Consider the following 16,766-nt stretch of genomic DNA (forward strand, 5'->3'; position numbering starts at 1 on the left):
CGTAAGTGACCTGCATGCTTTCTAGCATTTTTGTTAAATTATTAATAGGACCTAATCAAAGTTGGATTAAAATAGAATTAAGAAATTCACTCTTATAAATTTAGCTAATCAATACTCCATATGGAAGGAAATCCACGTTTCTTACCAACTGTGAGCAATCTAGTAATGTCATCATTGTTATATTTCCTCAAATACTCTTCTAAAAAAAAATTGAAACAACTGCTTTAACAAGAAATCTTAGGCTTTTTAATGTGGTAGGCTCTCCTCTCTCTGATTTTCAGGTATTCATCCATAAAATAAGTCGTGACACTATATGCAAACATCCTAAGAGCAGTTGGAATCTTATGAAGGGAAGAAAAACCAATCATTCCTAAACCATCTCTTCTCTAGACAAAATAATGTTCATATGCTTCTACCGCAAAATAGTCGTGAGAATTGGTGGATTGACAAAATAGTTGCAATCGACCGCGCCTTATGAATCTGAGTGATTTTTTAGAAAAACCATATGAGCTTGATCCTTTTTTTTTCCATTACAAGTTGTCTCATTATCTCAAATTATTCGTTAGAATCTGAATCGAGAAGTGTCATTTTCCCAAAAAATGAATGATTCATTGGAAAAAAATGCAAAAATTTTTTTTACAAAGAATCTTAAGTTGAAGTGAATAAAATTGTTGAAAAATTGTTCTGTTTTATAATGAAAGAATATAACTATTGGAGAAACATAGCCGTTAACAAAATATATTCGATGGAAAAATATAACCGTTGAAAAAATATGACCATTAGAAAATTATATCCATTAGAAGAATATAATCTTTTGAGAAATAAGATTGTTAGAAAATTATATCCGTTGAAATACTATTAACATTACAGAATTAATATATGCTTTCTTAATAAAGAATATATATTCTAATTACCATTAAAATTAAAATAAATGAAAAAACTAAAATAGATATTTTAACTCAATAATCATCTCTTCTGTTTTCATGACTTGCTCACTTGGATAAATCAATTTGATGCCTTTGTCCTCTCCGGCTGACACACTTCACAAAAAGGGAAATAGTGATTTTGTGCGTGCATGGATAAGCTTTTAGGAAAACTATAAATGAAGTCAACCTTGTGCACCCCTTATGCACACTTAGAGGTGTAACTGACACGGTTCGGTCCGATTTTGAATAAAATTTAGAACCGAACTGGTATGTACCGGTTTTATATTTTTCAAAATTGTTTATATCCCAAATACCCTCCTAAACCAGTATTCCAGTTTTACCGATTTCCGGTCTAGTTCGATTTTTCAGTTTTAATATATTACATTGTATATTATATAATATAGTATATTATAATATATATTATAATTATATTATAGATTATAGTGATATATTATAATATATAATAAAGTGATATATTATAGTATATTATAATATATAGTGATATAGTATTAGTATAACTATCAATATGTACTATATAATATTAATATAACTATTAATACAATAAGTAAAATGATATAAAATTTTAAAATCTAATATTATATTAATTATTAATTTATCATATAATACAAAACTATTTTATATATAATTATATCTTATATATATAAATTATATATAATAGAAAAAATTAAAAAAGATTATATATATGAACTGGTCAGATCCGGTTTTAGAAAAAGAAAAATTGAAACCGAATTGATTTTGACCAGTTTTAAAAATAATAAAACCGGTACCGAGCCTAAGCAAACTCAAGACCGTACCAATTCCACCAGTTTAGTTCGGTCCGGTCCAGTTTACCGATTTATTTTTATACCCCTAAGCACACCGCCTACCTGTCACAATCATAAATGAACCATTATGCTATACACAATCAATTTTGTGCACACTTTGCGCACCCTCGCTGACGTGGGGCAAATGAATAAAAACAGAGAGAGAGAACATGATGAAGACGACGGACGCCCACGAACAAGGCTGCATTTTTCCCCACCGCCCATGAACCAATTTTTGTTTTGCTCACTCATCTCCACCAGCACATCTCCGAATGTTTCTACATGTCTCTTTCATAACTAGCACTCACGTCGGGTGCTGGCCTTCGATAGCATGGGTCATGGTGTAGGGTCGCAACGTAGTGGGGCTAGGCATTCAAGGTTGTTTCTGGAGGAGTGTGTAGTGTCTTGGTTTGTTTAGACACTGGGGCAACCTACGAGGTGGTCGGAAGTTTCTGTACTAGGCAGAGCTAGGCTAAGGGCCAAGAGAATTTGCTCTATTTTTGACTTCCCGAAACAGAGAACACGGTGGAGCAAGTCTTCTCATGGTGCCGCCTAGTAGGGCTTCCATTGGTGGATTTGTTTTGGTCGTGGGCTGTGGAGACTTGTTGGATGGGTTAATAAATTTGTTTGCAATTGGTAAATTAACTTGTAGTCTGATTTTACACGATAATGTTCAAACAGTGTTGAGTGTTTTACATGAAATCTCAAGCTTGAGCAGTGAAAAAACTGATTGTGGCGAGTCTGAGTTACATGAAATCTTGTAACTTTTGTTTATTGATCTTGTGTTGGCAGATGGAAGGGTTTGGGTCCAATATTCACCATTGGCTCGAACGACCAATTCATATCTAACCCATTATAGCTCTTGCTCCCATAACCTGCTTCCCACTCCCTCAAAGTGGTGAAATGTATATTGTCCAAAGAATTACCATAATTTCCACTTAATAAATCCTGAGAGCAATAAATTTTACTAGGAAAAGAGCCAAAACCTCATAACAATGGTTTGCTTTTGTTTGTAGAATGGAGGGGAGAAGATGGAGGAATTGAATGAAAGGTGAAGGACGGGAGAATGGATGCCGATTTAGTGTTTTTAACTTCATCCTTCTCGGCAATGTTGGATGGATGGGAGTGGAAGGGTCTCCTTCAGCTCGGAGGTGAAGGAAAAAAGCAACGGTGCCTTTTCATTTCATAGTTTGACATATTCCCCCCAACCCATTTTCGACTCCTACTCGACTGAATCATACAACACAAAAAAACTCCCTGTTTCGTTTTAGAAAAGAGGAAGTATTAGGAGCAACCCCTGTTTGGGATCAGCCGAATGCACACATTACGTGGCACAACTAAATGACCAAATTCTCCCCCAACTTTCCGTTCCCTCCCTCAGTATTTCACATTTGAGCCGAGAAACAGAGCTCGAAATCCTCTCCCCCGAACGTGTGTTCGAGTCATTCCGTCGTCAGCACTCTCCCCCCACCATCACCTCCTCCTCGTCATCGTTCCATGTGCACTCTCAACCCACTCTCCCCCTCATCTCGTGCATCCTCTCCCCCAAACCCAAGGTCCCCCTTGCATTCTCTCCCCCAACCCAGTCTCTGCCCAGCACCTCCTTCTACCCAGTCTCTGTTTTATTTTCATCTTCACTTTGTTTGTGTCTAATTGAAGTTTTTTGTGATAGAAATTTTTTGATTCATCTCCGTATTTAAGAACTTTCTCTTGACTCAGGAAAAAAAACTGAAAATGTAGAATCGGGAGTGGGGAAATGGGTTTCATATCTCAACCGAGCAAAGAAGCTAGATTCTCTTGTTGGTCGCCGTCCAACTGCTCCTCTTGCCTCCAAAAGGACTATATGTATATGCCAATGTTGGAAGCGGTATTATGCTAAAAAGTTTTACTCATCTTTAAAGTCAATATTTTTTTTTAAAGCTAGTACTTGCCAACAAAAAATGCTTTTGGTTTCTCATTTGACTGCATCTCCCAATGTATCATTCCATCATTCATCACTGCAAAATATGTTGTTGTGGATTTAAGAGTCTTGCCTTCACAGTGATTTTGAGTTTCTCTGTCCATTTAACTTGTTTCAAAATGGTTTACTGAAAATAATATAATTAACTAAAGTAACTATTGCAGTTTTTGTTGGGAAGACAATGCCTATGGATATGTTTTATAGTGTCACTGATGGAATTGTTAAACATCGAAGAAGGTATCACTTTCATGAGGTGAGCTTTTGCTTATGTTTTCACAACACTTGGTCCAAGTATGATGATCATCAATCTTGTATTCTATATGGTTGATTGAAGATATGGCATCTGACTATAGTATTCTTGAACACAAACGGAGTAAGTTATGTTTGATTTTTATTTTCTAATGCTCAGGCTATGCTTAAAATTAATGAACATGCATAAGATATGGAAGAGCCAGGTGGAAGAAAAGTCTTTGCTATCTAGCATTTCTAGTTGGATTATGAATCTTCCATTTGATACAAAAGTTAAGGAATGGTTGGCTGCAGGAGAAAGAGACAAGCAAGGAATACATATGAAAAAATATTCTCCTAGCTATAGCAGACAAGTTTCTCAAATTGGGTTGTCACAATTGTAATACTTTTGGTTTGGTTCGGATAAACTGTATAGAAATAGCATGTTGTATGGAGTATATCGTTATTGAATAGATCGACTGTAATGGTACTTCTCCTATTTTTTGGTCATGATGTACAAAAAGGATATTTGTAAGTTCATTAAATTAACCTTTGTAATTAAAATAGCTTATGCACATCTCATGAATGATTTCAGTTTTGATTCCATTGTTGCTAATGGTGCAACATGAACGCAACTTCACTGGCATTCTCATGTTGATAGTACCAGTTTTTTTAAAAATATACAATTAGTCGCAGATTGAACTTGTTTCATTTTACCTCATAATCTTGGCACGCAATCAGAACATAGTTACCCAACATAATAAAACTAGAAGGATTGGCTACATCAAGATTGCAACATAGTCTGTATCTGGTTTTTGATTTCATGCAAACGGAATAATAATAACATAATACATGGAGTATCTCGTTTTGGAATAACATGAGAAAGGAAAAATAAAAGAAAAGCAAATAAAGAGGACTACTCTTTCAGGGAAAAACTGTGAATCAATAAATTCACATACATTTTCTATGAAGTGAAATATAACCCTGTCTTAACACTGTCATAACTCTTTCTCATTCCCCTCTTAAACGACCTAGATGTTCCATCTCTTGGATGAGTAGCATGGCAAAATCCATCAACATCAGACCCACATTTAGTTACTCCAATATTTGAAGATGATGAGAATGTAGAATCCAAATCGTCCAACCTACGAAACAAAGTCATTTTACACGAAACAAGATGCTTCTTATACCATAGCAGGAAAAAATAAAGCTCATACACAATTACAATCAATAGCTTTTTTGATAAGTAGATACCAAAGATTTCATTAAAAAGTGCTACGGGCACATTGCAGTAGCTTTCATTATTGCACTACTGATAAATGGCACTTTCGAACACATTGCAGCTATCACCTGCATATAAGTTAACCAGGAAACAAATTTCTGCAACTTCAGCAAGTAGATTTACAAAAATTGAGAGTTGAAACCTACCAAACCTACCAAGGTACTGAGTGATTGATCATCAACAAGTACCACTCAGTACCAACCATCTGTAATAGAGATCAAAAAATCTGTAGAGCAAGAGCAATCAAGAAGAAACTTTAATCATTTCTTGACTTGAGAACAAACCAAAGCCACGACAAAGAGAAATCAAATACCATCAATTGTAAAGAGTAGCTACGTTGCAAATGTTGGAATACTGAACTTAAAAGTGTGATTTAAGTCGCCTTGAGAACAAAACCATAAACCACAAATTGAAAAAAATGCTTCTTACTTAAATGTAAACAATGCAGAAAGTCATTCAAGCCAGAAAAATTGCATTCGCGCGTGAAGTCTTTAACTATAGTCTACAGTAGGCAAAAATCCCATAAGCAAATCAAAGGAATCAAGTTTGACAATGATTATTTCCTAAATCGATTGACATGTTATTCTCTTTAAGTTTGAGATAATGGCCTTTTCCTTTTTCTATAATTTGCAAAAGCTCTATGAACAACAAAGAATCTGCCTCCAAAGTCAAAAAGTTGCAATGAATGGGATGAACACACCGAGTATGGGTGATGCGGAAACTTACCGAATGGAAACTTACCAAATTCTTGCAAAGTTGTTTGTCTTGCAAAGTCAAATCAAAGAAGCAGTGCCATATTTTCTAAGTGTAAAGTGACAAAGTGACAGAGATTCCTAAGTGCTCAAAGGAAAAACAAAAAGTTAATAGGCCAAGGCACCATGTCCAAAATTGCAATGCTACATCAAAAATCCATGGGACAACAACAAAACTTGTTGCACGGAGAAGAAATTGGAGAGGATGAGGGAAAGAGAGAAGGGCAACTAATGCCTTAAGACACAGCAAAACTACAAGAAAAGAGAGGATCCTCCATACACGCCTCCCCTGGAGCTTATGATGGGCAGAAAAAGCTTGCATAGCTGGGGCTCTTCAGAGATCCCAGAGAGGATTCTGGTCAGCAACCTAGCCACAGCATGGGTTTGGAAAACTTAAAGAACCAAAACATAGTTATCATCTGTAGAAAAAGAAAAAACCAAAAGATTTTTTATGGCATTCGATTCTCAATACAGATAAAAAAAGAAGTTGCAAATCAATGTATGAATCCACTTTATGGAAGCAGAGCCTGAAACCAGAGGTCAAAAGCCATGCAACATTGTTTTTTATTCATGCCCTAATGTGGCTTTGTTTTTTATTCATGCCCTAATCCGCAATATCCATATCACAAAACCCAAAACTCACCTCTCTCAGTACACGATAAATCCAACCATATGGAAGTTCATCCCTCGTAAAAAACGTGACCTTCGTGTGAGCAGTTGCAGAGACGAAAAAGTCTCGCTAGTTTGTGTTAAATTACCTCGTGGGGAGGGGCGGGGCTGGGCTGATGGAGGAGCTGCGCGGGGTGGCACTGGGCAGAGCTCAAACGCGAGGCAGGTTGCTTGATGAGGGAGGAGGGGTTCTTCCGCTAAACAGAGGGACCACATCGCAGGTTCTTCGTGAGGGAGGTTGCTTGATGAGGGAGGAGGGGCTCTGTGCAGACCAAGTAGACTCGCTTGGTGTCGCTAGGCAAAGAGACAGCATCGCTGGTGGCGCTGGGCGGAGGAAGGATGCTCGAGCGAGGGAGGAGCGTTTCGCGGGAGGAATTTGAAATGTAGTCAAAAGTACACCGACCTCACTTTTCAAAAAATGCACGTTTCTAATAATTAAAAAAAAAAACACAAAAACATGCCACGTATGGTGTACAGTGTGTGCAACTGCTACAGTTGCGGATCCGTAGAATTACTCTTTAGAAAAATCATGATACAACCGCTTGGTGCAACCAGCATGTCATTTGATAGAACGGTGTGTTTTTCACCCGTTTAATTTTTCTCTTCCTCTCCCTCTCTATTATTTTTTTTCCTCCTCCATCTTTCTCCCCATATCGTAACCCTAAAACCATCCCTCTCCATCTCCATATCACCCGCTTTTTTTAGTTTTGAATGAAAAGGCTTTTGAACTTTGTTTTCTCTGTTTTTGATCTTGGCATTAACTTTGACTTTGGCCTCTTGAACATGAGAACTTGGAATCTAGGAGAAAATTTTAACAGAGCGATTGGGGGTTTGGAGCTCGGCTCAATTGGGTGATTTTTCTTCTAAAAATAAGATCATTAGGAGACAATGAGAGGGCTGGCTCCAAGAAGTTAAAGGCAACTTTTTTGGCAGGGTTATGGTGGCATTCGCAGTTGGTTTTGTTTTCTTTGTGATTGTTGGTTTCTGCATCGTTGTTGGTTTCTGCATCGTTGTTGGTTTTTTCTTTCTCGCTATCAGAATCATAAACAGTAATTTCCAAGTCGAAGAAAGAGTCTTCATCTTCCTCCATGCTTACTGGGAAATCCCCTTGGGATGGGGCGGAAGAGATGAACATGGAGGATCTTTTGCGTTTGATTGGTGATGAGCATGAATTGAGAGAAATTCCAACTGCGATTTTTGAGGAAGCAAGGGTGAAAAGGAATTTTTATTTTCTCTTTCTTAGATAGTTTTGTGAATGATCTTGAAACTCCATTCAAACTTCGGTGGCCTCTAAAATCTTCCAATAATAATGCTACAATTCAACCATTTGCAAAATTCTAATGAATTAAAACTCAATCCAAGGTGTACTCCTTTGCTTTTCTCTCCCATGAAGACTTACTCAAAGCATTCATTGAGTTTTCCATAAAATTTCTTATAATTTAACTAAAAATAACATTCCCTAAAAGTTTTTCCTAAACTTTATTATTTTTCAAAAACATTCTACATCTCATTCCTTGTACTTTCTCTATTTTATTAAAATCAGCTTTCTCTATTCTTTCTTTGTTACTTTTTTCTCCCTTTTTTAACAAACTTAACTACTCAATATTTTTTTGTTATGTTTTGAACTATTACTCTAGTAAATATTTTAAACAAAAATTTTAAATTATTTTTTTGTGGGTATGACAATATTTTTAAAATTATTTTTTTATATTTTCGTGAATATTTAAATTATTTTTAAAATTATTATTTAAAACTATATCAACTATGAGTATGATACAAAGCGTAGATGATTGAAAGAATAATTGATTTTATGTATTATAATAAAATATTGATAAAAAATAGTTTAGAAAATAAATAGTGGTTTCCCAGATAAAAAATAGTTTAGAAAATAAATAGTGGTTTCCCAAATATGGGAAATCACTATTCATTCCTTAAACTTTTTCTCTAAAATAAGGATCAGGATGTAGGGATATTTTGATCAAAGAGTTATTCTATACATATACCTACTGTTCACGCAACCTCTCCACTCTACCTACGTGGCATTTTATTTTTTTATTTTTTAATGAAAACGCGTACATTTTGTTCAAAAGGTAGATTTCAATTCACCCTCCCCCCCCCCCCCCCCCGACGCATTCTTCATTTATGCATTCCCCCGCATTCTCACCCCCCCAACAATTGTTTTCTTTCGCTGCCTTGAACTCCAACCTCTGGCCGCACCGCAGTTGAAAAATACTCCATAACGGTGTGGCTCCATCATTCTGGCACCCTGCAAGGAAAGTCCTCTGGATTCACCATTGCAATACAAGGGTCGCGATGACAAGGTGGTCCTGGTCTATCACCGAAAGTGGGTCATACACATCGAGCGGAACACCCACGAGAAGTGAATCAGGTCCACTGTCAGTGTCGACATCAATCCATCAGAGGTGGTAATCATCAAGCTCTACCTGGACTAGGACCATAAGTCCCTCCTCGACCGTCGATTAATTCAATATATTAAGGAAACATTTTTTTGGGATTGTCAAGCTTCTGTTATTACCTTTAGGATGTTTTTGAATTTTATATTTGTTGGATATAAATATTTGGGTCTCTTGGAGAGCTAGATGTTTTGGTGTTTAAGTGATGAATGCGAAATTATATGAGTTTATGTTTATAATTGTTTTAGGGTTTGCTTCATGTTTATAGGGTTTTGGTGATTCCCTTGCTGTTTGAAGGTAAATCATAGTTAGCTGCATGGCTTTTAACTATGATATTTTGGTTAACAATGTGTGCCATTTCGATATATTTCCTTCTATAAATGTTGTGATCTATTTTAGACATGGCCTTTAACTCGAATTATTGAGGCTCATTTGAACCTTACTAGTTTAGAGATTCTAGGTGATGTATGTACTTAGTTGTATGCTTTTGTAGGTCTTGTTTAACGTGTCATTTGTGATTTTATTTTTCTGAGATGTGAATGTCAGTATGGATCATTTGGGTTTTTACTAAATGAATTTGATTGTGATAATCATGATGTTGCTTTTGCGACTCTTGATGCATGAGATTGGTAAATGTTAGATGTTAATTAGATATCCCTTACACTCCTTATGTCCTTGAATGAGGACTGCACATCTTTTTCATCAATAAACTTATAAAAAAAATGTTAATTATATAAACAAAGTGACTTTACATTGTTAGGTGTGACCCAATTTAATTGTCGTATGATAAATCATTTGTCTTTTTTATTTTAATACTTAATATAGAATACAATTCTTCCCCGTTCACTTGTAATCATATGTTGCTTATTATGCTTATTAAGGTGTAGCTGATTCGAGCAATTTTGTTTCTTGTAAATCTTCTTAATTAGGGAGTTCAAGTTGTTCTTTTGAACCACCTTAATCATGTTTCTTAGTTGATTTTACTGTTACTACCCATAAAGAACATTATGTGCTTTTGATATAACCTGAATTAGTTGAGAGTGATGTTATTTACATCTCTGGTATAAATAAATAATTTTTATTTTTGTAAGTAACTCTGGTGTAATAAATACATCAGAGAAACATTTCATCTGCAAAGGCACAAAGGAGTGTAATAAAAGGAAACTCTTCACAAGACTAAATATACATCTTGATCACAAGACTAAATAAAGGTTCAAAGCCAAACAAAGAATTGGAAGTAAAGAAATGCAATAACTGATTAAAGAAAAAATTATAATATGTTTTAGAAAAGACCATCAGGATCCAATTCTTACCATCAAGTTTTCTTTTCTCAATAGTAGCAGTTCGATGACTCTCATTCTCAACTTGAACATCCCTTTTCTCACCAAATAAAGCATTCCCAATAACAGCTACATGACTTTCCTCCTTCACAATAGGTACTCCACTTTTGTTGAGTAATGTTTTGATCTCCTTTTTTCCTTTGATCACTAATCCCAATTTGTAGAACATTGAAGTTTAGTTGTCCTTCAGACGTAATAACAAAAAGCCAACTTCCCGTATGTTTTCCTTAAATCAACAAGACTATAAGCATGCACCAGAAAACAACTTTAGGCAAACAAAAAAACATTGCATTAGGTACTATATCCGTGTGGCTATTTCGTGGGTACAATACCCAATTTGTTGGCCTTTTTTCTTTTAACAAGTTACAGGGGAAAGGAATTTAGATTGGATATTTACTCAAAAACAGCAATTAAACAAATGCAGTAACAAAATCCATCATAACCAATATAACAGCAGGTAGCATGCTACCAAGATTGAGACTTAGGGCAACTTGTCGATTTGCTATTTAGTTTCTATTTCTTTGTATTTTGGTTTGGAAGAAAGTTTGGTCAGTGAAAGAATAACTCCATTAACCTTCTTGGATAAGAGTTGGAGAGTGTGTGATGAAAAGTTTAAATATTTTTACAATTTGTTGAATCTAAGTTAGGCACAAATATCTCTTTCTCAAACCAGTAAGATTAGGAAAGTCTAGGCCTTTAATGTTTCTTGACACATTGTTGACCACAGTGGTAGCTGCCAGCTGGAGTATACTTGTGGATGGATTTGACCCAGATAAAGGTTGTAAATTAGCAGCAGATTAGCCATTAAAAATTTGTGTAAGTTTAATCATTCAGACAAGGATATAATGCGAGTTGCTCCAACAACATTTAAATATATTGTTTCATGCGAAAGTCTTTGGGCTATGATAATAAACATCATCCTTTGAAATAGAACCTGTTTTACTTGCCAAAAATCCTGCCTTGGAGATCCATTTGCTTGCTTCTCACATTTACAAGTAGCCTTTTACTCTTGAATGAGACTACTTTTAATGAGCTTTTTATGCAGTTTTTTTCCAGCTCTTGAATATCTAATTAGGCGTCTTTCTTTTCTGTACTTGGGCTATGCCTAATTAATTATGAGGTTTATATAGTATATTTCCTGCTTATTTTTAGTTTTTCTGAAATTACCTTGTGAATGACGTTGCAGTTGCCTGATAAGTGTTATGTGTAGGTTGAGGGATTTCTTATGTTGATATGATATTCTTGTTCTCAATATTTAGTTCAACAATCATGATGGGCAAAGAGGAAGATGGAAGGCCACCCAGGCCTTTTATGTCGATTTCTACAACCCATGTAGGATACACACTGGTTATTTGATTCTATTGTGTTGTCATATATTTTCCTGTAGCATTTAGTCAATCCATTATTTATTTGTATATTATGGGGATATTATGGTACTGTAAATCCATTAAAACCCACCATATATGATGCCTCCAAATACATTTCTAATTCCATATCCATATGCTTGGGGTAGCCAGGTAAAGTTATTTTAGTATCCCTCTATATATATATATATATATATTTGTTTTCTTGCGTGGGTTTGATTTATTTTAACACGGTGAGTGGGTAACTGTAGTATGTGGTAATGCCACCCTTTGGACCAACCATGCCATCCTCTTCGGCGAGTAATCCAGAGGAGTTGAGACGAGGTGAAGATATAACCCAGGTAGTTCACTTGAGTCTCTTCTTTATTTATTTTTTTTTAATTGAAAGAAATTTTTTAGTGCGTGCGTGGGTTTGAGTTATTCTAACACAGTGGGTAATTACAGTATGTGCCAGTGCAACCCATAGGACCAATCATGCCATCCCCTCCGTTGAGTAATCCAGATGAGTTGAGACGAGGTGAAAATACAACCAAGGTAGTTCACTTCAGTCTCTCCTTTATTTTTAATTTTTAATTTAATTTTTTTTAGTGCGTGCGTAGGTTTGAGTTATTCTAACACAGTGGCTAGGTAACTGCAGTATGTGGCAATGCCACTCTTTGGACCAAGCATGTCATCCCCTCTGTCGAGTAATCCGGAAGACTTGAGATAAGGTGAAGATACAACCCAAGGTGGTGAATCACTTCAGTCTCTTCTTTATTTTAATTTTTAGGAGTAATTGTTTTTTTTTTTAGTGTGTGCGTGGGTTTGACAATGCTTACATAGTGGGTGGGTAACAGCAATATGTGGCAATGCCACCCTTTGGACCAACTATGCCATCCCCTCCATCGAGTAATCCAAAAGAGTTGAGACAAGGTAAAGATACAACCAAGGTAGTGGATCACTTCAATCTCTTCTTTATTTTAATTTTTAGGAGTAATTTTTTTTTTTTAGTGCATGCATGGATTTGAATTATTTTAACACAGTCAGTAATTGCAGTATGTGGCCGTGCCACCCTTTGGACCAACCATAAAATCCCATCCGTCAAGTAATCCGGAAGAGTTGAGACGAGGTGAAGATACAACCAAGGTAGTTCACTTCATTCACTTCTTTATTTTTAACTTTTTATTTAATATTTTTAAGTGCATACATGGGTTTGAGTTATTCTAACACAGTGGGTGGATAACTACAGTATGTAGCAATGTCAACCTTTGGACCAAGCATGTCATCCCCTCCGTCGAGTAATCCGAAGGAGTTGAGATGAGTTGAAAATATAACCCAAGTAGTTCACTTCATTCTTTTTTCTTGGTTTTTTCTTGTACCTCCATATTTTCCTTACTGAATAACACAGTAAGGAAAATACAACATTTAGCAATGCCACCATGCGGACTAACTACCCCCTACCCACATTGCGCAAGTGAAAAGAATGTTGGAGTACACGTTTAGTCATACGAGTTAACATCAATGCCATATAAAATAAATATGTTTTCAGCTAACCATGCAATCTTCCTTTTCAGAAACTGAACCCGACATAAATATATTGCCAGATGCAAAGGGGATGAATGAAGTATCAAATGATGATGATAAAGTTGACCCTCCAAAAGCTGGTTTGAAATTTGCTACTGATAAAGAGGTTTTACTCTATTATAAACGATATCCCAAATAAGAGGGTTTTGGTGTTATTATAAAAAGGACGAAAAGAGATCTAGATGAGAATGCCAAGTATGTGACGATTGGCTGTGCACGTGGCAGAATGTATTATCCTAGCTATAGTAATTTATCAACGCCAGGACCAAGGACAAAAATGGATTGTAAGGCGAACGTAAATGCCCGCTTTGTAAATGGGGAATGGGTGTTGACCAGTGTTGATCTGCTTCACAATCATAGTACTGTTAGCCTACAAAAATCTAAATTTTTTAGATCTCACAAAGTTTTAGAAGAATACAGTCAGAGGATGCTCGACTTGAATGACAGAATGGGTATTCAGATGAATAAAAATTTCCAAGCACTTGTGACTGAAGCAGGGGGGTTTGAGAATTTAGATTTGCAAGAGAAAGATTATAGGAATTTTATTAAAAAAGCTAGACATTTAAGAATGGGTAAAGGAGGTGGTGAATCACTGAATGACTACTTTAAGAGAATGGGGAAAATGAATGATGACTTTGTGTCCGTCATGGATGTAGATGATGAGTTTAGAGTGAGGAATGTGTTTTAGGCTGACACACGGAGTCGAGCAGCATACGAGTATTTTGGAGATGTTATCACGTTCGATACATCGTACCTAACAAATAGGTACGGAATGCCGTTTGCTCCCTTCATTGGTGTCAACCATCATGGACAGTCCATACTCTTAGGGGCAGGCTTGATTTCAAGTGAGGATACAAGTATGTTTGTTTGGTTGTTTGAAGCATGGTTAGAATGCATGAATGGATGGGCACCCTAAGCCATCATAACATACTAAGATTGTGCAATGAAGAATGCCATTGGCATTGTATTCCCGCAAACAAGGCATAGATATTATCTCTGGCATATAATGCGGAAATTGCCAAAAAAAATTGGGATCCCACTTTGAATACGACGCAGGGATGAAGGCTACGATTCATAATGTAGCATTGATACACAGAGTTGTAAAGAATTTGAGGAGAAGTGGGGGCAGCTAATTCATAAGTATGACCTTAAAAAGAAGGCATGGTTGTAGGGGTTGTATACGGAGAGGTCATTTTGGGTATCGGTTTACTTGAAAGGTGTATTCTAGGTTGGTATGAGCACTACCCAGCGGTCTGAAAGCATGAACGCCTTTTTCGACTGATTTGTGCATTCTGGTACGACGTTGAAAGAATTTTTCGATCAATTTGACAATGCTTTGAGGAAGAAAGTGGAGACAAAGACAACAGCTAATTTCCAATCGTGTAACCAAACAATCCCATATGTTCGCCATTCAAAATTGAGAGGCAATTTCAATCATTGTATACAAATGCAAAATTTAAAGAGGTCCAATCCAAGATTTGGGAGATGCTTTTATCTAACCCTTCACTTGTCAGCACACAATCCACTTTCGATGTTCTCGAAGAAATTTCCACCCCCGATGGACAATCCAAAATTGTGAAGTACATAGTTTACTTAAACGAAGAGGAGTTCAAAGTTAAATGCACTTGTGCCCTGTTTGAGATGAGGGGGGATTATCTATAGGCATGCATTTAAAGTCTGTCAGATGAAGTACATTCATGACGTGCCAGATAAATATGTGTTGGATCAATGGAGGAAAGACATAAAGAGATCTTACAGGCTAGTTAGGAGTAGCTATGATGATTTTAGGGTCAATACGGATGCACAATGGAATGACGTTGTTGTTAAAAGATGTTTAAGATTTGTGACACTTGTACCATGGAAGGATGAGCATGTGAATGCATTCTTTCATCTTTTGGATGAGTTTGAGTAGAAGATAGTAGGATTACAGCCTAAGTCCTGTTCAACCAAGTTGAAAGAGAATGTGGACACCGATAGGGGTAAGAAAATATTAAGTCCACACATTATTTAGGGGTAAGGGAGACCGCTAACTCAAAAATTGGTCCCAATGGTTGAGAAGGCTGCAAGGAAGCGAAAGAAGAAATAGGTATTACATTATGGGAAACTCTCTTCCCATGAGTAGATATTTGATTCAATACATATTTTTTTCCTAATATGTGTTATTTTCTATTTTCCAATTTAGACTTATAGGAGAATATTTGACAAGGAATCAAAAAATGTTGACCCTAGACCAGTAGGAGAAGTTGGTGCTAGTATTGACAAGGTTGTTATCCTAACCCAGTGTAGTAATCTAACACAAGTAATGCCTCTAGCCAGTGATCAGGTTTGAGATTATTTCCACGTATGCATTCATTTATATATTTCTCATACATTATCCAAGATTAATGTATATTATAGTAATTTTGATCATTATGCATATCTTCAGGCTACGCCAAGCTTGCCCCATGGAAGTTAGCATAGATACTGACTGAGTTTTGGTCACTAGTTTCACCTAACTTGCAGTATCCATGTTGCTACAAAAGGTAAGTTTTACAAAGTTGGCAAGCAGGAGAAAGTAAGAAGAAGTTGGGAGAATATGTTTATTTCTGCCACCTGCTCCATTACTAGTAGCATACTATTTTAATTTTATTCAATACACCAATATCACATAGTTTATATAAGAAATGTGATTGCTAATGGGTTTTCTTTATGTTATTCAGCATCACTTTTAGGAGCAAACTAACGACTTCATTTATTGTTTTCTTTTAGGTCTGAGCATTCTTCAGTAGAACTTGGGAGAATAATCCCTTGTATTAAACTTCCTACTAATGATATAACACATCACACGAATTTCCACGAATGCATTATTGTGCAATAAGGCATTTATTGGGTGGGTAAGGAAATTAGATGTGGTGCAATGTGTTATATGCTTTTTTCTATGCATATATATATATATATATATAATCCAAGTTGTCTCTGGCACATCCAGGAACTCCCTTGGTGTTGGTAACCAGAATTTTCGCTCTTTAATAGCTTTGTAGTTGTGCACATGCAATTTTGTATTTAGGGAAGAGAATGATCATCATCATCTTGGTCTTCTACCATTGAATTGTGGAGAGTGTAGCGAATATTATCTCGGGATCCGACCCATATGACATGAAACATAACATACCAATGAGACAATATCTTATATTTATCGCGGATTTAGAAGCTTGCATTGGCATCCACTGTCCTTTCTATATTTCTGGAAGTCTAAATATTTGTTAAAGTTACATATATATGTTTTATTGTTCCTAAAATTATATTTTCTTTGCATTTAATTTGGACTTCTTGGTCATCTTGCAGTTGGAAATTGGTGCTTTTTTATCCGGATCAATTGTTTGGAATTTTTCAAGGTTTGAAACATTGGTATTTTCACACAGATCATTCAAGCAAAGATGACTTTTGTATCATAATTTGTATAAC

Source organism: Carya illinoinensis, chromosome 10 (genome assembly GCF_018687715.1).
Source record: "Carya illinoinensis cultivar Pawnee chromosome 10, C.illinoinensisPawnee_v1, whole genome shotgun sequence".
Taxonomy (NCBI): Eukaryota; Viridiplantae; Streptophyta; class Magnoliopsida; order Fagales; family Juglandaceae; genus Carya; species Carya illinoinensis.